Source organism: Stegodyphus dumicola, chromosome 10 (assembly GCF_044657685.1).
Source record: "Stegodyphus dumicola isolate Sdum_Otavi_A_Nest chromosome 10, ASM4465768v1".
Classification (NCBI taxonomy): Eukaryota; Metazoa; Arthropoda; class Arachnida; order Araneae; family Eresidae; genus Stegodyphus; species Stegodyphus dumicola.
In genome coordinates this window covers 180323336-180348773 of record NC_140777.1, presented here as the reverse complement: position 1 = coordinate 180348773, position 25438 = coordinate 180323336, and the positions used below count along the sequence as shown (strand labels likewise).

The following is a 25438-nucleotide window of genomic DNA, read 5'->3' as shown; positions in this document are numbered from 1 at the left end:
ACTCGTGCATTCATTCAGTCTATTACGAAACAGTATCATGCAAGTATATAAAAAATAATCAATCAAATCATAGTAAATCTATCAAAACATCTATTGAAAAGCATAAAAAATTTACTGTGGTCTTTTTCCACACATTTCGGTGAGTGGGAATTATTAGTCTAAAGGGGCTTTGTCCCTGAAGGACTATTGTTTTTTTTGTTTTGCGATTTTGCGTTGGTTCACTAAAAATATCCGTTTCACTTTTCAAACTGCTGCCACCTAATGTTAGAGTCCTGCATTATATTTAAAGAAATTAAATAATGAAATATCTGCATAAATGTATGCATATTTCCCGCATTGTGATAAAACAACGGTATCTAGAGCCATCCAATTTTGAATGACGTCATTCTACTGCGAATAGGGGCATGTGGAAGCCCAAATTTGAAATTTGGAATTTGTTTTATGATCGATTTCATATTTTGTAAAACTTGAACGGATTTTTGATTAACAAACTCGAGGATTTCAAAGCGAGCGATGGCAGTGCTGTACAGGAAAAACATTTTTATCTCCAGCGCGTGAGACCCTCTATGGGAAATTCAAATAGGCTCAAATGATAGGCTCAATTTAAAACTATTTTATGATATTGCTCTTGAACTAAATTTTATGGTTTAGATGCGAAGAACGTGATATTTAATAAAGAAAGGCAACAGACAAAATGTTAAAAAAGACGCCCCTTTGGACGCAATTTAAAATCTGAAACCTTTCAGATTTTCTTTCTTTTTTCAAAAAAAAAAATATTTTCTTTATAAGGATTACATACAAATTGTTTACAAAAAGACAAAAATATATGTCACTGTCAAAAATATCTGGAAAATGGTGGCCCACCTATTAGGTGAATCCCACATCTGTCCTTAGGAGTGGCCAATGCCAACACCCGACATAGGCTCGCCATTTAACACACAGAAAGGGAACAACAACAAAAAAAAATCGAATTCATGCATTGATATTAAAAATTGGTATTACATTTTCATGAATGGCAGTAGTAAAGGGTTTAAGAAACGCATTTATATCGCCAAATTGACCTCAGACCCGTAAAATACTCCGACCCACAGGCAGGAAGACAAGCAGATCTTCGGCGAACAAAACTAAAAGATAACTTTTGGTCTCACTGGGCAGAAAAACACTTAAGTTGGTGCATAAACTAACTTAATTCACTGTTTAACTAAGAGTTAACTTTTGAGTTAATTCACTGTTTAACTAAGAGTTAACTTTTCAGTTGACACAATCCTTTGACTGATTAATCATGCCTGCTTCAAAACAGTTACATTTTAGATATTGTTGTCTTAGGAAAAGCAGCATAAAAAAAAGCGAGAAAATTCGGTTCCGAATTACTTACGTCATCAGCGTTGTTAAGTCATAAGTACGAATTGATATGGAAATAAGGCAGTCCAGAGAAATTTTGATGCACTGTAGATGCTAAGAAAGGGAGCCTTCTAACCGGCAAGGCCGTATAAATACGACATAGACTATTTTTTGTGCTGTCTGCAAAAACGTATATATACGTGCATATTGAAATATGTCCACAAAATTAAGGCAATATAGTATTAAAAGCGCATAAATACAGGTATAACGTCCCGGGGATATTTTCGCATTAAAATTAAGAAAATAGCTCTTTCTCATGCCAATTTAGAATTTCGGCAGGCAGTTTTCGGAAATTAGGGCTTTCTTACGAAAACCCCGTGCCGGTCAGAGGCTTTTACAGAATTATTGCTTATAAAGTTGTACAGACATTAGATATTTTTTTGGAAGCAGGCAAGATGAAAAATATGCAACGCCTTCGCCGGGAATCGAACCACGGACTTCTCAATTACGCGCTGAGCGTGCAGACCACCACACCACGAAGGCATGCCAAGAAGGCGGCAGAAATACCTTATACACTCCTCCTTTTGAAGGGCGACTGGGGTTTTTAGGGAACCAAATTGCCAAATCCTGCGTGCGGAGAATCATCATCCAACACCCTTTTAGTTCGGACGCCACTGTAGAGACATTAGGTATCTTTTTTGGATGCAGGCAAGATGGAAAATATTCAACGTCTTCGCCGAGAATCGAATCACGGACTTCTCAATCACGCGCTGAGCGTGCAGACCAAAAGGGCGGTATAAAATTAATAATTTATTAACTGAAACACGCGTTAGCCCAGAAGGGCTATTAATCTCCAATAGGCCTTTTGCGTTGAATAAGTTAAAGGAGATGTATCACTTTTCAAACTGTTGCCACCAAATATTTTCGCCCTTTGTTATATTTAAAGAATCTAAGGAATAAATAATCTGCATAAATGTATGTATATTTCTCGCACTGTGAAAAAACATCGGTATCTAGGGTCATCCAATTTTGAATAACGTAGTCCTCTACAGGAACATGTGCACCTGGTAGCCCGAATTTTGAATTTGTTTAAATGTTTGTTTCATATTTTGGAAAATGTTAACTAATTTTTCATTAAAAATGTCAAAAGTTTTAAAGCGAGTAGTGGCAACACTGTACGGAATAAAACATTCTTGTCTCCAGCGCACAAGACTGTCTCTTGGAAATTTTAAAGAAATACGGTTTTTAAATATTTTTAACCTGAAGTGTCATAAGCCCAAATGCTCTCGTAAATGCTCTGTCTGTAAATGGGGGGGGGGGCACCCGCTTGGCCATAATGTAAAGTCTGAAAGTTTTTAGATTTTATTTTTTAAATTTATTTTCAGATTTTTCTTATTTTATATTTTACACATATATATCTTATATATACAAATAGTTTTGAATTAACAAGCATAAAAGCGAGGGTGTCGGGGGACAATTTCTCAAGTATTTTAGCAATTTTATTACATAAATTCTTTTCACTCAAAATTTGTATTAGCGAAAATACTTCATTCAGAATGAGTTCTTTCGTACTCTACTTTGGTTCTAAATACCTTCACTTCACGGAACTATTTGGCCTAACTTAATTTACCAGTTTGGCATCACCATTATTACTTGAGTAAAAGACGAAATACCTTCGTATTTATTAATTATTGTTCATTGAACGGGAGTTCCTTTGTTCCTCTTGAAAAGTCAACTAATTTCCGATCAATAGCAATAATTACTTGCTTTTAATTTAATGATTTACTTCAAGTCCCCGTAAAACATTTTTAACAATTTACATTCAAGTTACTTTAAAAAAAATTTCGGAATTAAACTTCCTACTTACGGGTTCACACTTTTTAGATACTTCTACTAAAACTAATATTAGGAGATAATATAACCAATATTTCTTTAGTAAATAAATTATGCAGATATATATATATATATATATATATATAAAGAATATGTGAAAGATTAAATTAGCAACGTAAATTAAATTTCGCTTCTCTAGTCTAAATATAGTAACTTCTATTTGTACTGCGTGATTTCGAGACTCATCCGTGTCATATGACTCTTACAAAACTCTGGTGATTTAAATGGAACTAAAACTCAAACGGCCAATCATAATTTTACAGAAATATTAAGTATCCAAACAAAATGTATTGATAAGCAAAATTAACTCAGTCTGAATTAAGATTTCACCCTGAACGTAAAGAACTTGCTTTCTACGCTTTGGCCTAGCTGGTCACTGCAGTCTGTCTGCTCCTTCGATTTTATTGCAAATTTATCTAAAATGTAAAACTTTTCGGTATAGGCACAATTAATGTGCCAACTTGATTGTGGCCGCAACATTTTTACTGAAATAAAAGTTCAATTAAATATACCTCGACTGCCAAATTTCTTATTCATTGTGGATCGGCATTTCACCATTCTACGACATCAAAATCCTCGCTGTTCATTACGGATTCAACCGTCCGCGTTCTACTATAGAATCCATTACATATACAGGGTGATTTCCTGTCATTTCTCCATACGCTCTCCCGCCCAGACAATTTCAATCCATCCATTGTCGAAATTAAGAGTCATTTAGAAACTTCATATTTAAATATTAAGCTACATTGGGTTAAGGCCCATATAGGCTTTATTGGTAATGAGAGGGCCGACAGCCTGCCCAAGCAGGCGGTCTCAAATGTCACTGCAATGGATATTCAAGTAACAGGTTCGAAAAGAATTCTAATTCGAAGAATGAAAGAATTTTACGTTAACAAATAGAAAATACGGTGGTTCTCTTCACATAAAACAAAGGATTTATGGAACTAATTAAAATCACGACTATAATGAAATGTATGAACACTATTGATGCTAATCAGGTTTTAACTGGACATGGTAGGTTTCCGTTCTATTTCAACCGATTTAATCTGCAGGAAAATAAACTAGGTAATAGTTGTCAGGTTGATGGTGATGCTAGGCATTTCATGGTTGATTGTAGTTTAACAGTCCCTATGAGAAAAATTTATAACATTACTGATTTTAATGTAAGTGTAACTAATTTTAAAGTTTTTAAATCATATTCTATTGCTCTAATGAAGTTTATCAATGAAAATAGGGCGCTGGTAGGAATCTTCTGTTAAAATTGAGTTCTGTGTTTGTGTGGGTTTTAGATATATGTGGTGTTCTATGTTGTGAATTTGTGTTTATGTTTTTTGTTTGTTTGTTCGTCTGTAATTTTGTGTTAGATGTGCTTACTTATTTTCAATTTAGTATTTTTGTTTGTTATTTGGGGGTATGTGGGTAACTGGATGCCCTCGTTTGTGGAGATACGGAGCCCCTTCTTTTGAGCTATTGGGACACTCGTGTCCAGGTGGGCTGAAGGGTGTCTCGAATTCTTACAAGGTGTATCTGAAAATGCTTCAACAAACTTAGAGGGATGATAGTAGCGATCAAGACGAACAAAAAATGCAACTGAACATGGGGCCGCAAATAATGTTTAATAAAGGGTAAAAATGGAGAAAATGGCTATTTTCGTCGAAATATAATATCCGAAATTTTTCGAGATTACAGTACAAAGAAGTAAAAAACTAATAGGGATACCACGACTTCCTTATACGTCTATTAAATTATACACACTTTTTGTAGCACTTCATTTAAATCTATTTTCTGAATTAACAGATCCCTTGGTTAATCATATCTGTATTATGACAGATAGAACTTCATAAATGAATCAACGATGTCTTATCATCGCCTTAATTATGAGTTAATTGTTTTAATTTATTAACACAAATTAGAGTTTATATAGAGAATTACTTTCTTCATAAAGGAATTCTGATAAAACACGATGTTCCGTTCTAGCTTAGACATACATTCGAAATCCGTTATAACGAATTTTAAGATATCGTAGGTTTGGTTCGCCAATATCCGATTCGGCAAGAAAAATAGATAAAATTCTTTAGAATTTCCGATACACGGTCTCGCGCGCTGGAGATAATTTTTTTTCGTACACTGTTGCCATTGCTTGCTTTGAAATTGTTAAGTTTATTAATCAAAAATTCGTTAAAGTTTCAGAAAATGTGAAAAAGACAATAAAGCAAATTCCAAATTCGGGCTTCCAGATGCACTTGTTCGGGTGGAGGCCTACGTTACTCAAAGCTGGATGGCTTCTAAGTACTGTCGTTTTTTCAAAATGGAAGAAAAATGCATACATTCGTGCAGATGCTTCATTATTTAATTTCTTTAAATATAATACGGGGCTATAATATTTTGTGGCTTTTGCGCTAAAAATTCATCATCCTATATGATGCATATATATACAAAAACAAGTACAACGCGAATGAAAGTTGCTATTGCATCAAACGATGACTAGAGAAATGTAATTTTTTTGCATCTCCTGCCTTATAAGGAATTCAAAATGAGCGGAAAAATGCTTGCTGCATTTTTGATCACGATTGATAATGAGATAGTGGATGTGCTGCCATTTCGTCTTCTCGATTGCTGTTGGATCATGCGATTTCTTAAGAGTCCGTTGACTCGGATCATTGAAGAAACGACCTCGCTTTCATTGATGTTGTATGTACGGGCAGGAATGTGTTTGAATGCGTCGTTTAGTACACACGAGATAAGAGACATCTTCTGCGGTCTCGAAAACAGTTCACCGTAACAAAACAGTCGAATATTCTGTATCGTCTTATGCAATCTTGAATGTTTGGAATTGCATTTTTTGAAAGACTAAAGATTAAATTAAAGAGAAATATAAGGGTGATAACTGATATTTCACAATTTTAATTTTTTCTTTTGTTGTATTGATTGATTAGTTGATATTTTTAAGAAATTCTTCACACGCAAACAGAGTGTGTTCATACATTTTTATAAAGAATTTGCAAAGATTTATACATAAACAAGCCTTAGAATTGTATTTGCTAATGCTCTGGCTTTTAAATGTACCAGAAAAATGCCGAATCGGAACACCAAACATTAAATTTAAAACCTGCACAGAAATTTACTCTGCAAAACAACTTTATGAAAATAAATAAATAAATAAATAAATAAATAAAATAAATAAATAAATACACAACAACAACAAAAAAGAATAAACAGAAATTTCAATAAAAATGTGTTATATATAAAACAATTACAATGAAATACGCAATATCCCTTAACACAAATATTAATTATCCTAATAAATAAATTAATCAACTTCCCGTTGGAAAATCTCAAGAATTCAAATGGTATAAAGGATGTTAAGAACTTTGTTTCCAAAAACAAATCATGCAAAATTATATAATTAAAACATAATATAAAACAAATTCAAATGAAATAAGCAATAAATCTCATATTTTCAAGAGAAAACATTCAGCAGTCCAGTACCCAAAGCAATGAATGAAAAACTGTTACCAAAACCGCATTTTTAAAAGAATGATCCTATCATCAGAAACCTATCATCAGAAAGCAATAACCCATCAAAATTCTGCTTCGTAGATGACGTAATTCGAAATATACAAACCTCTTTGCCATTAGCTAATAAAAAGAGAGAGGGGGCGGAAAAAGAAAGGAAATTCTTTGTTGTTGCGTCTCACGAGACGCATGCGCATCAGAATAAAAGAAGATTGCGATGTGCGTATTGCGTGCTTATTTAATAATATTGTTACGAATTTGGTATTTAAAAAGCTAATGTTAGTTCAATTATAAATTAAATGGTTTTATTTCTCGCGCAGTGCAGCGCGTGACGAATATTAAAAGAAAGCTAAGCCGGAAAAATTAAAAATACAAGAGCGCGTGCGTTAAATAAATAAATATCTCTTTTTGATTTCGAGAAAGTGCTGGAAAATTCTAGCGCGTGATTTTAAAATCTTATAAAAGGAGGAAAACATCTCAGTTTGTAGGAGTTGCTTAGTTTGTTGTTGTTTAGAAAACTGCCGTTGTTGATTATAGCGAATTCGCGGATTAGCGTTCTTTAGCTGTTTTGAATTACGTTCTATTGGACATTTGAGTAGTTAAAAGATAACTACTGTGAGATATTGTAATACTGCATGATAATTTGAGAAAATTTAAGCATTTTTGTTGTGATAATAATAAATTTTTGTTCATTTTTCATCGGACTTGTGCATTCATTTCATAACGAACCCGTACGCACGCAACAATATTTTATCTCGTATTTACAACAGTCAGCAGTCCAGTATACAAAGTATTAAATGAAAAACTGTTGGCAAAATCACATTTGTAAAAGAATGAAACTATTCAAAAGAACGCGATTTGATCAAAAAAGATCAAATTAAAAAAAATCTGATTCAAATTTTGAAAAACATCGCTTCGAGGTGCACTGGCTCTTGTCTAGATGCACCTATGTACCAAATGTCGTGATCCTGGGTCTATTAGCTTACGCGCAGCACAAACGAAAGGCAGACTCTTTTTTATTATATGTAGAAATGTTCAGTCTGATAGGCCTTTCGTTGAACAATCATATTACATCTTGATTTCCAAGATAAAAGTTCTTTTCTTAAAACATGAAGGTTGATTTTTATTCCACTTCTCCTTCTCAATCTTTCAGAATCTATCCAAAGTTTTGGGATGCCGCTCATAAAGAGCTTGTCCAGATCCACAGTAATCCATAGAAGACACATCAGGAATATGGGTGGGATGAATTTAAAAGGAATAGCTTCAATTCCGATTTCATTTCTCATCATTTCAAAAAATAGAACAGTAGATTTAAAGGTATGGACTTGGAGCCATATCCTGATGGAACTTAACGCAATGCAGATTGCTTGAACGAGCAGATGAAATTTCTTCTTTAAAAATATGTATTAAAACATATTTCTGATAGTAAATTGGAATTAATTTTGACATTTATTTTTCTACTTTTCTTATTTTAAGTTTTCCGTTATTAGCGAATCCAGTAATTACCATAAAACCTTTAGAAAACCTTCCGTGTTTTCTCCGAAACAACATATTCAGTTTTTTTCTTTTCTTTGTAATTCTATTGCAGTCATATAAGTATTTCCAAGCCTCCATCAGTTGTAACTATTATTATTTCCTCTCTTCAACTGCCAAATAATTTTCTTACACCAATCTGCACGTGGTCTTACGCCGAGAAATCTGTACATACATGACATCTGTACATACGGCCAGAATAAAGGACTCTTCTTCCCAACACAGATTGTAAAATGGATTTAAAATGGATTCAGCAGAGATTTTTTTCCGTCACATCTGTACGTACGTATGTATGTATCTCACATACCTCAAAAACCAGTAGCCTCAGAACGTTAAAATTTTGGACATGGGACTGCTATAACATTTAGTTGTGCACCTCCCTTTTTGGTTGATATCGGCTGCACCAAACATATGCACACACATATATATATGTAAATAGAAAACTTTTTTACACTATCTCCATAAGACAGAAATTCAATTAAAAGCGTGAATGATTAAAAGAAAAAAGTTTTTTTAGTTAGTATATTAATTAATTAGTATTTATACTACAGTATTTACATATACATACATATATATATATATATATATATATATATATATATATACCACTCTGTTGCCCGGCTCAATGAGCCAATTACCCGGCTCGATGGGTATATCTATTAGTACTTTACTGTGTTTTAAAATCTACTTTATTCGTTTAGCATATAGGTTACTATTTTTATTTTACCTCGCTCAATTGATTTGTTATTTTACTGTGTTAAAAATTACTTAATTCGTTTAGCATATAAATTACTTTTTATTAATTTTACTTGTAAATATTCAAATATTGTATTTTTCTCCTCTTTCGCACATTTCATAGCAACTAAACATGCTTATGTTGAAATTTTCACGGAGCCGCAGTTTTTGGTAACTTTTTAGCGTGCGCACTAAAATTTATCTTCCAATTTCCTTAATTTTGCAGCACAATGCGTAAAATTTTGACCACATAGGTCTTTTTTCGTTTGTTCTTACAACTTACTTTAAATTATATCTATCTATCTATATATATATATATACCCACTCTGTTACCCGACTTGATAAGCTCGGTATTTTAGTTCTTATATGTTGGTAAATTGTACATATTTTGCTTTAAAAGTGATTGCATTATGTTGCTGTTATGTTCCGGTTTATGTTTTATGCCTTTAGTTTATCTGCATGCAATAGTTGAAGATTTACCAACTATTTAAAAGTTTTAAGTGGTACTAAGCCTAAAGGGGCCGCCATTCGTTTACAATACAAATTCTTAGTAGAATAGTTAATTAAGTCAATTTGTGCACCAAACTTGTATGTCTTTTTGCCGAGTGGGACCAAAAGTAAACATTCAGTTTTGTGCACCGAAAAATATGTCTTCCTGCCCGCTGGCCGAATTCTTTGTTTTCGAGCAAAGTGTAACTTTAATTGTACATTTTTTTTGTATTTGTCGTTTTATATTTTTCAATTTTTAATAAAGATATTTTGAGTTTTCATGTGTTTTTGTCACGCCACGATGTAAGAACTGAATTCCTTAAATGAGAAATACATCTCTAACGAAGTTCGAAGAAATAAGTTAAAATGGCATCGGAATAAAAGTTAAGTGGCATCGGAGTTTTATTTTTATTTCCTTGTACGAAATAAAGGAAGTATTGAAATTGCGAAAAATTCTCACTTTCATATTTCAAAGGAAATATCCATTTTGATGTTTCCGGAATCCATTTTGATTAGTCGTGACGTCTATATGTACGTATGTTGCGTAACTCGAAAACGATACGCCGCAATATGCTGCATTTTTGTATTTGGAACTTTTGACTACTTCTGCCATGACGTCGGTACCTATACGTTCGTACATATGCATCTCGAGTCATTCAAAAAGGATTAGCGACGGAATGTTGAAATGTTGTATATGGGACTGCCATAACATTTAGTTGTGCATTTCTCATCTTTTTATTGCGATCAGCAGTGTCAAAAGAGAATTTTGAAATGAAAGATCCTATCTTTTCAAGTATGTTTAAACAAAGTGCACTTAAAAAATATGCTTAATTTAATAGGCACGAAGAGAGAAATACCTTATAAAGTATACACATTATATTAACATTACAATATCTAATAAGTTATCTTCACTAAATAATATAGGTAGAAAGGAAAAAACTATCACACATGCTTGAAATGTCATGGGGTTTTACTGGGGGGGGAAGAATATGAAAGGTTCCAGATTTTAAATTACGTCCAAAGGGGCGTTTTTTTAACGTTTTGTGTGTTACCTTTATTTATTAAATAACATGTTCTTCGCACTTAAACTACAAAATTCAGTTCATCAGCAATGTCGCAAAATAATTTTTAAATGAGCATATCTTTAGAATTTCCGATACACAGTTCCGCGCGCTGCAGATAAAAAGTTTTCTTTTCCCCCTGGTAGAGTGTTGCCATAGCTCGTTTGGAAATTGTTGAGTTTGTTAATCAAAAATTCGTAAAAGTTTTAAAAAATACGAAATTGATCATAAAACAAATTCCAAATTTCAAATTTGGACTTCCAGATACCCGTATTCGCAACAGGATTACGTCATTCAAAACTGGATGGCTCTAGGTACCGTTGTTTCATCACAATGCGAGAAACATATATACATTTATGCAGATTCTTTGTTATTTAATTTCTTCAAATATAATACAGGGCGATAATATTGAATGACAAGAATCTGAAAAGTTATACAGCCTTTTAAAGTTTTCAAAACAAAATTCGAAAAACGAAAACAGTAGTCCTTCAGGGACCAAGCCCCTTTCGACTAAAAAAGTGCTTAAAAAGGCCACTAGATGGCACTTCGTATGATAACAAAAGCAATAATTAGCAATAACAATTGATTTTTAACAAAGACTATGTTATTTATAACAAATCTTCAACATATCGGCCGTCATTCATCAACAATACCTGTAGTCGAGGGACAATGTTGTAAACAGCACTGCACAGCATATCTGTAAATATGGCGAGATTTTGTCGTCGGATTTGCCTTTTAGCTATCCTAATACGGTCGGACGACCATCGTAGACTTACGATTTCGGGTAACCCCAAAACGAATAATCACAGGGATTGAGATCTGGGGACCTCAGAGGCCAAGCATGACGGAAGTGGTGGCTCAGAACGCGATCCTCACCAAACGATGAGTGCAAGTGCAAGAGATTTTACACAAGCAGCAATATGGGGTGGAGCGCTATCCTGCATAAATGTCATACCTTCCAACAGGAGTGTATCATCCAGACTAGAGATGATGCGATTCTGCAACATGTCAAGGCACCTCGCACCTGTCACACTGATGGTTTGAATAGCAGGACTACGTATTTCCTCGAAGAAAAAGGCTCCGATGACACCGTGATCAACACTCGAAGGCGAGGGTAGAAAAGTGACAAAGTCTTGGTCAAAGTGACAAACTGATTCCTTCTCACTACAACTTCTTTCATACATGATTCTCATCCAGCGTCATTGAGATTTTGCTGCTCAGCGCCATATGTTGGCTTTTTAATTAATTAATTTATTTATTTTCTCTTTTTAGCCCAAAAGGACAGTTTGCACGTAAGGATTATTAGCTCCATTTAAGCCTTTTGCATCGGTTCACTTTTCAAATTGTTGCCACCAAATATTAGAGCCCTGCATTATATTTAAAGAAATTAAATAACAAAGAATCTGCATGAATGTACGTATGTTTCTCGCATTGTGATAAAACAAGGTACCTAGAGCCATCCAATTTTGAATTACGAAGCACAAATTTGAAATTTGTTTTATTATCGATTTCATATTTTGTAAAACTTTAACGAATTATAGATTAAGAAACTCGACGATTTCAAAGCGAGCAATGGCAACACTGTACGGGAAGAAAAAATATCTCCAGCGCGCGAGATTGTGTATCAGAAATTCTAACGATACGCTCTGTTTAAATTATTTTGCGATACTGCTGTTGAATTGAATTTTATACTTTAAATGCGAAGACCATATTTAATAAGTAAAGGTAACGCACAAAACCTTAACGCCCCTTCAGGCGTAATATAAAATCTGAAAGCTTTTAGATTTTTATTAATATTTATCCTCTTTTTTTTTCTTTCAATAAAACCTCCTGTTATTTCAAGCATGTGTGTCAATTTTTACCTTTCTACCTACATTATTCCGTGAATTATTGAATTTTCAAATGTTAATGGATTTTTGGATCATCCGGTACAAACTCTTCTGTCTATGCAAAAAGATCTATGACATCTGTAAGTACCTCACGCGTTCATGACATATGTAATATTCTGTAAAACGTTTTTCTTGATACTTCTAGGTTACGCTACTCGTCTGTAAATTTTAAAACCTTCGTAATCATCCAGCAATCTTTCCATTATGTCCATTATTCCATTATGGTCCGCTTTATTTGGGAATCAGCGGTAAAAACAACATTGTATGTCCTCAAAGTATTTGTTATTATACTGAAAATTTATTACACTCAAAGTATTCGATATTACACTGGGGTAAAAAACATTTTAAACACTTCTTAAAATATGCAGTTTTTATTACTATAAAAAAGAAAGAGCTGAAGAATTTTTGAATGCTAAATAAACCACAGCGTGTATTTCTCCCGCTTTCCTAGCGTGCCTTCGTGGTGTAGTGGTTCTGCACGCTGGGCCGGTATTCCAGAGGTCCGTGGTTCGATTCCCGACGAAGGCGTTTGCTCATTTTTCATCTTGCCTGCTTCCAAAAAATACTTAACGTCTCTAGAACGAGACTACAAAATATTGGAATGCTAGTTATATGTGCTGCCATTTTTCAAAATGTAATATCTTTCTGCCTTTTTGTCATTTTAATTTTTTATATAATGCGTTACGTGCGCACGCTATCATGCTTATTCTATCCGCGCATGTACGTTATCAAATAGACCAAAATAACGAAAACCCATTGGCAACCGCCCAGATAAATTTAAAGGACGCTTCAGTTCTTTTTCAGTTATTAACTAGTTTATGAGGAAAGGGAATTATGGTTAAGAGTTGAGAGACAACTTCATCTCTCTTCTAGCTACTAAATGGGGATTATCGCAGAAAGTCGGTGTTCTTCTTTTTTAAAATTCCAACTATTAGCTCACTCTCTCCATATATCTTGTTCCAATTTTCAGTCGTTAATAAAATACATTTTATTCATCCACTCAAGTTCAAATACATGTTTTTAAACTTGTAGTGGATGACTTACTTTTTTTTGTTTTGTATTTTTAAACTTTTTCTTTGTTGACCTAAGTTGGAATTGACTAACATTTTTTTAATATTACTTATTACAAAAACAGTTTCTACTGGAATTTATTCTAAATATTAAAAAATCTGATTCGGACACCACATAACTTCCATGCAGAGGCCTATTAAATTACACACGCTTTTGCTACACTTCATTCAAACTGATTTCCTCGAATTTTATGAGAGATATATTTTTCATTTAATCAATTCCGTTCCCACTTCACGGAAAGGCAAAAATATATATAAAACCTCAACACATTCTCATTAAAAATCGTTAAATACAGAAAAATATAAAACACCAAATACAGTTAAAAATAGTTACAAAAAAATTACAATTAGAATTAAGAGTTCTTACGCAAAAACAAGTAATCTGGACAGCGGGCAGAAAGATATATATTCGATGCATAAAACGGAAAGTTTACTTTTGATACCACTCGGTAAAAAGACTCTGAATTTGATGCACAAGCTAACTTAATTCGCTATTCTGCTAAGACTTTCAAATGGAAACAAATGCAGGCTTCGTTAGGCTTGGTATCACTTAACAACTTTTAAATTTCTGATAATTCTACAGCTATTGCATGAAGATTAACTAAATGCTTAAAACCTTAACCGAAACATAAGAACAACATAATTCAGTCACTTTTAAAGCAAAAAGTGCACAATTTACCAATATATAAAAATAAAAACAGACCTCACCGAGAGAATAACAGAGCAAGTATTATATACTATATTGGGTGCAACCTACTGCAAAGCGAAAAGAAGGTGCACAACTACATGTTATAGCAGTCCCATTTACAAAATTTCAACTTTCTGAGGCAACTCGTTTTTAAGTTATCTGAGATAAAGGCATATGTACCATATGTACATACAGACGTCAAAGAAAACGCTCTTCTAAATTGATTTTAAATCCATTTTACAATCCGTTTTGGGAAAAAAAAAGAGTCCTTTATTCTGCCCGTACGTACAGATGTCAAGCAAAAGCATCGTTTAAATGGATTCGATTGCGGTGAAAATGGGTATTTTCTTTGAAATATGATGCTTGAAATTTTTCGCCATTACAATACTTTATTTCCTACAAGGAAGTAAAAAAAAGAATTACCTGACCGTCTAGTATTTTCAACTTACCCCATACTTGAAGAATACTCAGTTTTACTGAAGAAAACTTAGCAACATTTATTTAAGCCATTCTGTTTATTACTAATCAATTTTAAATTGTCCGTAATGTTTTTAAAAGAATCAGAATGTTAAGAATAATCCTTGCTTAACGAAACACATCTTAAATTTTGATTAGTTTGATTATATTTCCTGTCTATCATATTATTATTAAAATATTTCATTTGTATTTGCATAACTTAAATTAGAATTATTTGCAAAATCATTGTCAGAATATTTATCTTCTTCTTTCTTCTTTTATTGGTTAAGTTTACAATTTAAAGGGCCGCCCAGCCGGTATAGTGGTTAGCGTTGCTGGCTGCCGTGCCGAAGGACTGCCGTGGAAGGACTGCCGAAGGACTGCTGACTGCCGCGCCTGGATTCGAATCACGAAAAAGGCATGAATTTTTCTAGATGTATTGTGTCCGTGCAGCATGGGGGCACTCTACATATGCGGCGAACCGAAAGTCCTTTGGAGAGGCTTATGGTAAAGGAAGAGGGGAGAAACCCTCGGGCCCGTCCCTCCCCGGGCGCATATTTCACAAGTGCACATCAGCGGAGCCACTGAGGGAGGAGTTTCGAGAATCGATCATTGATCTTTGCTCTAGTGACACTAAATCGTCGTACATGCCAGGGTATGTTGTTTACTGTTTCGTAGTTATAAATGTATGGTGTAATAGTAGAAAATCTCGTAGTGATTGATATTCACGACATATTATCGCTCTTTACATCGAGAATGTGACTCAAGCTACTAATATTAGCCTCGAATATTATGCATTTACTAACACCTGTGGATTAAGAGGATTCGAGTGTACAGTTTTTTTATTCGGCTGAGAAGGACTGGAAGTCTTACAATGAATCTAGTGTTTTCTTATTTCAGTGCTTGCATTCTTTTGATTTTGAAAGTGAATACAATACTAAGTGAAATTCAGAATACATATTGCATATGACCTGATTATATCCATTGTTAACATTAAAAGTTATATGTGAATAAATTCAATATATTCATTGCGCATAAGATAAACTCATTCTGTTTGATGTATTTTTCTTGTGTAGACAGTACATTTAAGAGTGAGCAGTTACTAAATGTGAAATTTAACATACTAAATGTATACGAATGCAAATTAGAAAAGTTCACTTTGAATAAAATTCTGCACTGGCTATTATTATACAACAGCTTTTACATATATACTGCAATAGAAAGTGCTGACTTCTATTTACATATGTAATTAGTGTAAATATTTTTCTCATATGCATAACCCTCATATGCATAACCTATATTTATGTAAAAGTAGCATTTGGGCTCAGATAAAACATATTTCTTTCTTCATCTTATTTATCACTACTTATTAAGTAATATTTCACGTGGATATTTTTGCGGAGTATACAATATGTGTTTGTATTTATCTCAAATTCTTTCAACTAAGTAGCGAAATCGTCACAGTTGCTTATATTTATTGCGCAATCGTCACAATAGCTTATATTTGATCTAACTTTGCAATAAAATTTTCAGAAGAAAGCGGCGATGATTTAATTATTTTGCACAGAAGATTGCGTGGCAAAATATTTTCAACCATCTTGCTTAAATCTTAAAGCGCGCGAAAGGTCATGTGACATGACAGAAATATTACTGGATGCCCATTGGTCCATCCTAGAAGCCACTCCCTCGGTGGCTACACAGATGTGCACTTGTGAAATATGCTTTCCGGTGTGCTCTCCATCAAAATTGGTTCGGAAATGAGCTAAATCGCTCTGTCGCCTGTAAAGTGCTGAAGGCTATTGCAAACGATAGGCGTAAATACCCTTTTTTGCCATGAAGAATTTCATGGGCTTGGGTTGACTATACGTGAGAGAATCGAGCAATTAGCAACAACAACAAAAACACAATTTAAAAGTTATTGTGTTAAAGATTTTGTAAATTTCTTCATTACCTCATATCCTTTTGTTAATCATTAGGATTATGTTTTGGAAGTAGGAAACTGAAGAAATGTACATTTGCCTCGCTGGAACTCGAACATGGACCTCTCGAATACGCACCGAGTGTGTGCTTAGCGGATACGTTACGTTACGTAAATACCTTATATACTCCCCTTATTAAAGGCGGACGGTGAATTAGGGGACCCAGTCGCCAAATCCTGGTAGTGAAGAATCATTATCCACAACCTTTTAGTTCGGGCGGCGCCATCCTAAAGATCGTTTAAAAAGAGCAAAAGTCCATAGGAGAAGCCTCAGATGCTTCTTTATGATACTCTTGATTCTTGAATATAGCTATAGCTGGAATTTTCCATGACAGTCAAATTTTTATTAGCATCATCATGTCAATTTTATCCCACGCCTCTTGGGTCGTTTTTCAAAACCCGTTCAGTGTTTTCCGATTTCTTTTTAGTTCAGTGTTTTCTGATGCCTTTTCCGATGCCCTTTTAAACAAATCGGAAACCAGAAGTCCACAGGAAAAGCCTCAGATGATAACATTCTGATATTGTAGAGTCATTAGGTTATTTTTGAAGCAAGAGACATGAAAAATTTGCAATGCCCTCGACGGGACTCTAACCTGGACCCGGACCTCTCGAATACGTGTCGAGTATATACCATGAAGAAATACCTTATACTTACACGGCCTGGTTTCACGGAGCTTATTTAATCATACTTTTTAAGTTTTTTTCTAATTCGGATTTTAAAATGTACGGCAGGATCGCTGAAGGCCCTCGTTTATGGTTTTTGAACTTGTGCGGTCCACGTCTTTTTTACTCCTCCTGATTCAAAAAATCCTAACGATTCTGCAACAGAAGATCAGTACCGACATTTACTCAAGTTCTTTGTACTGCTGACCCCTTTCATATGTGCTCGTCTTAAAGATACAGTTACAGTGAGAGAGTTCACAAAGTCTATTTATTTAGTCTACAGTTCACACTACGTGATACTTTAAAAATAGATAAAGTAAATATATGATTAAAAAAATGTAAAGTTGAAATATCAAAAAATAGCTATTTAAGATAAACTTTGCAAAGGCGATTTTACGTCTGGCCATGAACTGTCTTACAATCAGCCAGAATTAAGAACCACGTCGAACTGTTCGACCATTTGATTTTTTAATGATATGCATTTTACTTTTTTAGTTCTTTACTGTAATGATATGTTACAAAAAGATGTGCGTTTTAGATAGGAAAGAGTCAATTGCTGAGTTTTTTAAATACTTTATTAAATGTTGCAAACAACAAACAACGTAATATGTCTGGCAAAAAATATACAAAAGATTACAGTTAGTGTAACCAAATACGAATGCAGATATATTTACTTAACCCTTTGTGGCACAGTGTGTCCGGTCTGGACACACCTAAAAATTTCCTTCCGAACGCACAGAAAAATTGAATGAAAAAGGATTTATTACTCTGAACCTTCTTCATTTATAGTAGATGGCAGCTCAACAAAAACCAGTCCATATATTTTAGCCATGTTCAGTTTTCTAAGACCCTCATTTTTCAAAGAAATTTTCCAGATTTTTTTAGGTTATAAAAGGAATTTTTTGAAAAGAAATTTCTATGTTATTTTGTTGGCTGTGTGCTAATCTCCTTATTCTATATTAGTTTTAAATTTTTACCTTGAAATCTTGCCTAAAATCAAACGGCGAATCCTAGGTGTGCCCAGACCGGGCTCACCGATCATCTAGGACAACTGAGAGTCTGTATTCTTTGTTTCTCCGAATCTCATCGGTCAGTTCATTGACAACAATGCTCGTTTCAGCATTTTTTTCCAAGCTCTACTCAATCAGTGTGCCACTTCGGGTACACCCACAGAATTAAAACGATAAGCGCTATCTTCACAAAATTTTACTTTTGTACTCCTCTAGGCCTAATTAGACTGCCTACCTTTTTTTTTTTTTTTTTTTTTTTAAAATAAAAACTGCGACTTAAAAAGGTAGCGTCTAGAAAGTGTTAAAACCTAATCATACAGGTTGTTTATCCCTAATGAAGAATCTATATGTCTATACGCATCTTTGTATGTTCTTCCCACTGGAGAAAAATGACGGCACATAGAGTCACCAAGTTTTCGAAATCCCGAAGTCAGTTTTCCCACCGAACATGTACACAACGGGGGAAAAAAACTGAAAGGTTTCAAATTTTAAATTACGTCACGTCCAAATTGGCTTTTTTTAACGTTTTGTGTGTTACCTTATAAGGTATTTCTCTCACTTTACTTGGTGTAGTGGTTCTGCACGCTGTGCCGGTATTCCACAGGTCTGTGGTTCGATTCCTGGCGAAGGCGTTGCTAATTTTTCATCTCTCTTGTTTTCGAAAAAAAAAAAAAAAATCCTTATGTCTCTAAAGTGGCGCCCGAACTAAAAAGAGTTGTGGATGATGACTCTCAACACCCACGATTTGGTGATTGGGTCCCCTAAGAACCCCAGTCGCCCTTTAAAAGGGGGAGCATATAAGGTATTTCTCTCACCTTCTGGGGTGCCTTTGTAGTGTAGTGGTTCTACGCTGGGCCGGTATTCCAGACGTCCGCGGTTCGATTCCCGGCGAAGGCGTTGCTAATTTTTCATCTTGCTTGCTTACAAAAAATACCTAATATCTCTACAACCTTTATTTATTAATTATCATGCTCTTCGCACTTAAAGATTAAAATCCAGTTCAAGAACAATATCGCAAAATAGCTTTAAATTGAACGTATCTTTAAAATTTCCGATACATAGTCTCGCATAATGGAGATAAAAATGTTTTTTTTCTGTACAACGTTGCGATCGCTGGCTGTGAAATCCTTCAGTTTGTTAATGAAAAATTCGTTAAAGTTTTACAAAATAGGAAATAGATAATAAAACAAATTCCAAATTCGAGTTCTAGATTCCCATATTCGGGTTGAAACGCACGTTATTCAAAATTGGATGGCTCTATGTACCGTTATTTTATCCGAATGCGAGACACATACACACATTTATGCAAATTCTTCATTATTTAATTTCTTTAAATATAATGCAGGGCGATAATATTCGGTGGCAACAGTTTGAAAAGTGAACTGACATTTAAAGTTTCAACGTAAAATGTCAAAACAAAATTAATAGTCCTTCTGGGCAAATTGCCTCTTTGGAATAAAAATTGGGACAGTTCCCTATATCTCCCGTTATACAGGGTCAATCAACGAAATTCAACTTGCGTTTTTCATGTCTCGAAAATGCGACATAGGATATGTATTAATTTATATATAGCATTGTTTTAATATAGCTATTTTGACACAAAATCGGACTTTATCTGAAATGACACGCCAATTTTTCAGTAGGACTTGTTGCTTTGTTTTGATGAAATTTTACTCTTTGAAACCACTGAGATAAAGAGATAGGATTTGTTCTGTAAATAACGGATGTAAAACTTTCTCTTGATAGCACGTCAAAGTTGATTTAAATACTTTTTTCCCACTCTTCTTAATTTTAATTTCCTATTTTTTAAGAGAATCGTACTACAGTTATATACACCTTGCTGAAATTTTCTTTGCAATGACGGAACCAGCCCTGTACATTTTGTTCTCTTCGTTTTCTGTTAAAAATAAACATTTTGTTTTGTTTTGTTGTTGCAGTCATTTAGATAACTTCAAGCTTCAACAGTGATAAAAAAATTTATTTCCATTTACCTCCTGCTGAACAGTTTTCGTACAACGTTTTCTCTGTTTTCAATAATATAAATAAATAGTATAATCATAATAGTATAAAGCATTTTTAGTCTAAAGGAGCAATTTGTCCAGAAAGAGCTATTAATTTCGTTTCGACATTTTGCGTCGATTCCCTATCAACGTTGATTCACTTTTCAAATTGTTGCCACCCAATATTAGAGCCCTGTATTATATTTAAAGAAATTAAATAATGAAGAATCTGAATAAATGTATGTATGTTTCTCGCATTACGAATAAAACAATGCCTAGAGACATCAAAATTGGAATAACGTAGTCCTTCATTCGAATATGGGCATCTGGAAGCCCGAATTTGGATTTTGGAATTTGTTTTATTATCTGTTTCATATTGTTTCAAATATTAAAAATTTTTGATTAACAAACTCAACGATTTCGAAGCGAGCAATGGCAACACTGTATATATATTAAAAAAAATAGTTTATCGGAAATTGTAAAGATAGGCTCATTTTAAAATTATTTTGCGATATTACTGTTGAACTGAATTTTATGGTTTAAGAGCATGAATTTAATAAGTAAAGGTAATACACAAAACGATAAGAAACGACCGTTTAGGCGTAATATAAAATATGAAAGCTTTCAGATTTTTACAATCCTGCTTATGTTTTTTTTTAATCATTTAGGTAAACCCATGCTTCAACACGGATCTCACTTTATTTGTATTTATCTCTTTCTAAACAGTTTTCATATAGGGTTCTTCAAATTGTTCTGCTTTGAGCCACATACCTCGGAATAATCTGATGAACATTATTGTGTTTTAGCGAAAGACCACAACTTAAAAAATATTGTAAATCTTCATCTATTATTTCATTTATTATTGATACACATGTATTTATAGACTTTGCAACTGATTTCTGCATCGGCGGATTTCCTTTTGTTACCAGCGACTTAACTTTAGAAACACTGAAACAGTACGTACCTCTTTCGGGTATTCATTCGGAATTTTCTTTCCATGAAGAAGACTGACTGCGTTTCCCTTTCCGATTAATAAAGTTGTTTAATTTTCACACTGAAATTTCACTACCACGCATTTCACAAGGTCTCTGAATTGTGGAATAGAAATATTTCTTTTTGGAAAGCAAAAAAACGTATCGTTCAATCTACAGTATGTTTACATGCGAAATTTCGAAATAAGAGTAAATTTAAAAGTAGCAGACGATATTTCTCGTTTCAAACAACAAGCTGTTGCCAAAATGTTTATTCGAAAACATTTGTGCGAAGTTCCTTGTGTATTCGCGAAAAATTTCGAATATCATATTTCAAAGAAAATACCCATTTTGATCACTTTTGAATATATCTGAATGATTTTTTTGCATGACATCTGTACGTACGAACAGAATGAAAGATTCTTTTTTTTCCAAAACGAAACGCAAAACGCATTTAAAATGGATTCAAAATAGACTTTTCATGACATCTTTACATACCTACATACGTATCTCGTATAACTCAAAAACAAGTAGTCATAGAACGTTGACATTTTCTATCTCGGGCTGCTATAATATGTAGTTGTGCACATCCCTTTTTGGTGTCAATCGGCTGCACCGTAGTAAATATATATTCCCACTCTACTCCCCGGCGCGATAAACTATGTAGTTCATGTATTAATTTACTTGGTAAAATTCATGTCTTCTTGCTGATGAGTTGGATCTAACATTACTTTTAAACTTCAGTATTTTTATTCTTATATGCTGCTAAAAGTGCAATCTTTCAAAGCAAAGATTGCACTTTTAGCAGCATATAAGACCTCTTTCGTGATTGAATTATGTTGGTCTTGTGTTCCGGTTAAGATTTTATTGCCTTATTTTGCAAATTAATCTGCATACAATAGTTGTAGAATCATGTACTGGTAATAGTCCTAACGGGGCCGCCATTTGTTTACGTCTGAAACTCTTAGTAGAATAGTGACGTAAGTCAGTTGGTGCACCAAATTTCAGAGTCTTTTTGTATAAGGAGACCAAACGTTAACTTAATTTTTTACACCGAAAATTTGGTCTTCGTGTTCATTGGCCGAATTTTTTGTTTTTGCTTAGAAACTCTAATTTTAACTGCTAAAATAGTTTTTTTTTTTTAACTGTTTATAACTATATTTGGTGTTTTAGGTTTTTTTGTATTTTACAATTTTTAAGGAAGTATTTTGAGTTTTTATGCGTTTTCGCCTTGCCGTGAAATGAGAATTGAATTGATTGAATGAGAAATATACCTCTAAATGAAATTCAAGGAATTAAGTTTAAATGATATATATATATATATATATATATATATATAATTTAATAAGTCGTGCAAGGAAGTTATATGATGCCCCCATTCTTTGCCGAAAGCGGTCTAAAAATGTATTAACGCTCTTTGTTATTTTATGATCTAAATTAAAATACGAGTTTAAATGTTAAACTTGTTGCCATCAAATTCCACAAAAATACCGCTAAACTAGAAAAAATTATTTCGAAAATTCTGTGTTTACCATCAAATTTAGTTTCCGACATCGTAAACCTTATTCAGAACAGATTATTTTAAATTAACAACAGTTTCACTTCATCGAGAACGGAATTTTACTCTGTTAATGAGGGTAAAAATACACTTGTTTACCAATAATTACTTTACAGAATAAGAGCTATTTTACCGAAAATAAAAGTGCTAGAGAAGAGGAGAAACAACACAACTTTTCCCTGCAACCAATTTCCGTTGCAATTTTTCGTTCTTGAGTGATTTAAAGTCACTTTGTAACTCAAGATATCAGATGACAGTTGATGGCATGTAATATGTTGACAAGTCAGGAAGGCACGCGTTGACACACCCCCTTTTGTCCTCCCTTCCCAGCAAATGAAAGCCACTTTGAAGTTTAAGGTCAGCGAAAAGTCGCTCTGTCTTTTAAATTGTTTGTCTCCCAATTTAATTGGATAGTGGGTGGCAGAAACAAAGACAGAAAGAATTAAGCCTGTTTACTTAGTGAAGGTTGTCAAAGTAACTTTAATGAAAACGCCAAAGCGAGTGATAGCTTGTTGACGTATTTAGCTGTTAAATAAATGCACGGATATTTATTTTCACTGGCTTTCGGAATTTCACATAGTGGACTCCGAATTCGTTAGAAGAAACTCATTTATGACAATGAAATACCGTAAGAAAGAAAAATATAAGTTCTTAAAAAAATCGTGTTTAAATTATTTACGCGTGTATTTACTTAGTCGAAAATAGGTAATAATAATGACCTCTCTACAAGACGACCACGTACGCTTTCATATGATTTTAGTCTTCTCTCTGAAGATGTAGTCTCTGAATATATGAGACAAGTCAGTTTTCGTAGATAGCAAAAATGTTGTGAGTTAACATAATACGCAGTAAATTCACTATATTTGTAGTTAGCCAGGAAGAGTAAAATTAATTTTTGAAGTTAGACTACTATAGATTTGGCTCAGAGAAATAAAGATACGTATTTTTAAATTGAATAATATTACTTTATGAATATTGCCCCTTTTAATGTGCAATATCTTTCGCACCTTTGTGTAAAAATAATGTTTATCAGAAAAAAAAAAAAAAACCTCCTTTCCCTATACACGTGTATTAAATTCAGCAGCAATACTGAATGCACTTTTTCTTTCATTAAAGGCAACAGAATATTAGAAATGGGAAAGATATGGACATTAACGTGGAAATAACATATGCAGTTGCAAAGGAAATATTTTCTGCAACGTGAAAGGAAACGAACGCAACCAAATTGCAATGATACTTACGAGCACACAGTGCCTTTACAGTTGAGTCGAAATCGTCGGATAATTCAATGTGTTTTAGTTTTTGTACTAAATTCTAAAACTTGCTATTTATATAATCTAACCGCTTAAGTTTGCGTCTGGTATTTACAACATCTTTAAAGGATTTTATAATTTTATTATTCCATAAAATAGGAAGCCCTCTGTAGAACGCTGGAAGTAAATCTTTTCGGTTTGGCGTTATTATGAAAAAAAAAAAAAAAAAAAAAAAAAACAAGCGATAATTTTAACAATTCCGTGTCACTCATGCGCGTCATTCAACGAAAACAAAGCTGCCAGAATCCCTCCTAAACGTCAATACGCCAAGAGAAAATGATGTCATCGGAAAGTATGTCCAATCATAAGCACGTATTTTTCGCTATACGCGTGGCGCGGTACAAAATGCTTATATGCTTACGGGTTTGTGGCCGCCTCTTTGAAAAATCATTGCGGATTAGCAAGAAGAAATTAATAATCTATAATAGTAAAATCTGTACTCGTCTGTCTTTTTTTTTTTTTTTTTTTTGACATTATCGTTTGTGGAACGGCGGAGGGGAATTGAGTTTTGAGAGATATACTCCCTGATTCCAAAAATTCATGGAAAACCATTTCAACCATTTTCATCTCCATACGACTTTAATCAGCGGAGATATTAATTAAAAATTCTGAAAACACCAATTTTCTCCCTCATTTTTTCAGAGTGGCAACAGTTTCGCACGCTGGAGATAAAAATCTGCTTTATTTCCAGAAGTATTGCCATTGCTCGCTTTCAAATCGTAAAGTCTGTTAAATTAAAAATTCGTAAGTTTTACAAAATATGAAATAAAAATAGCATTGCCAAACATGAAATATATTATTCCCGATTCCAAAAATTCGTGAGAAGTCATTTCGACTGTTCCCATCTTCGTACGACTTTAATCAACTGGGATAATTAATTAAAAACTGTGCAAACACTAATTTTTGCACTCATTTTTACGAGTGGCAACAGTCTTGCACGTTGGAGATAAAAATGCTTTATTTCGAGAAGTGATGCCATTGCTCGCTTTCAAATCGTAGAGTCTGTTAATGAAGTTAAGTTTTGCAAAATATGAAATAAAAATAATTTTATTAAACATTAAGCACATTATTATTATTATATAAGGTCATATTCTAACGTTGAAGAAAGCACGCGATTGCATGTGACGTCATTTTACGTCGAACATTTTCGTTATTGTCAGCATTTTAAGTTGGTAATTTTTTTTGTTTCAGAATAAGAAAACTGGCACGATATGTTATTGCCACGTTAAGTCTTTTAACGAAATTGAGGAAAAGTTGTTCTATTACATCAAATT

General features: G+C 33.6%; 1 long non-coding RNA gene across 2 annotated transcripts in view; it reads right to left on the bottom strand.

Annotated features, from left to right (window-relative positions):
- The window catches only part of LOC146995225 (uncharacterized), a 192635-nt gene that overhangs the window by 6538 nt on the left and 160659 nt on the right, over positions 1-25438 (bottom strand). The window lies entirely within an intron of this gene.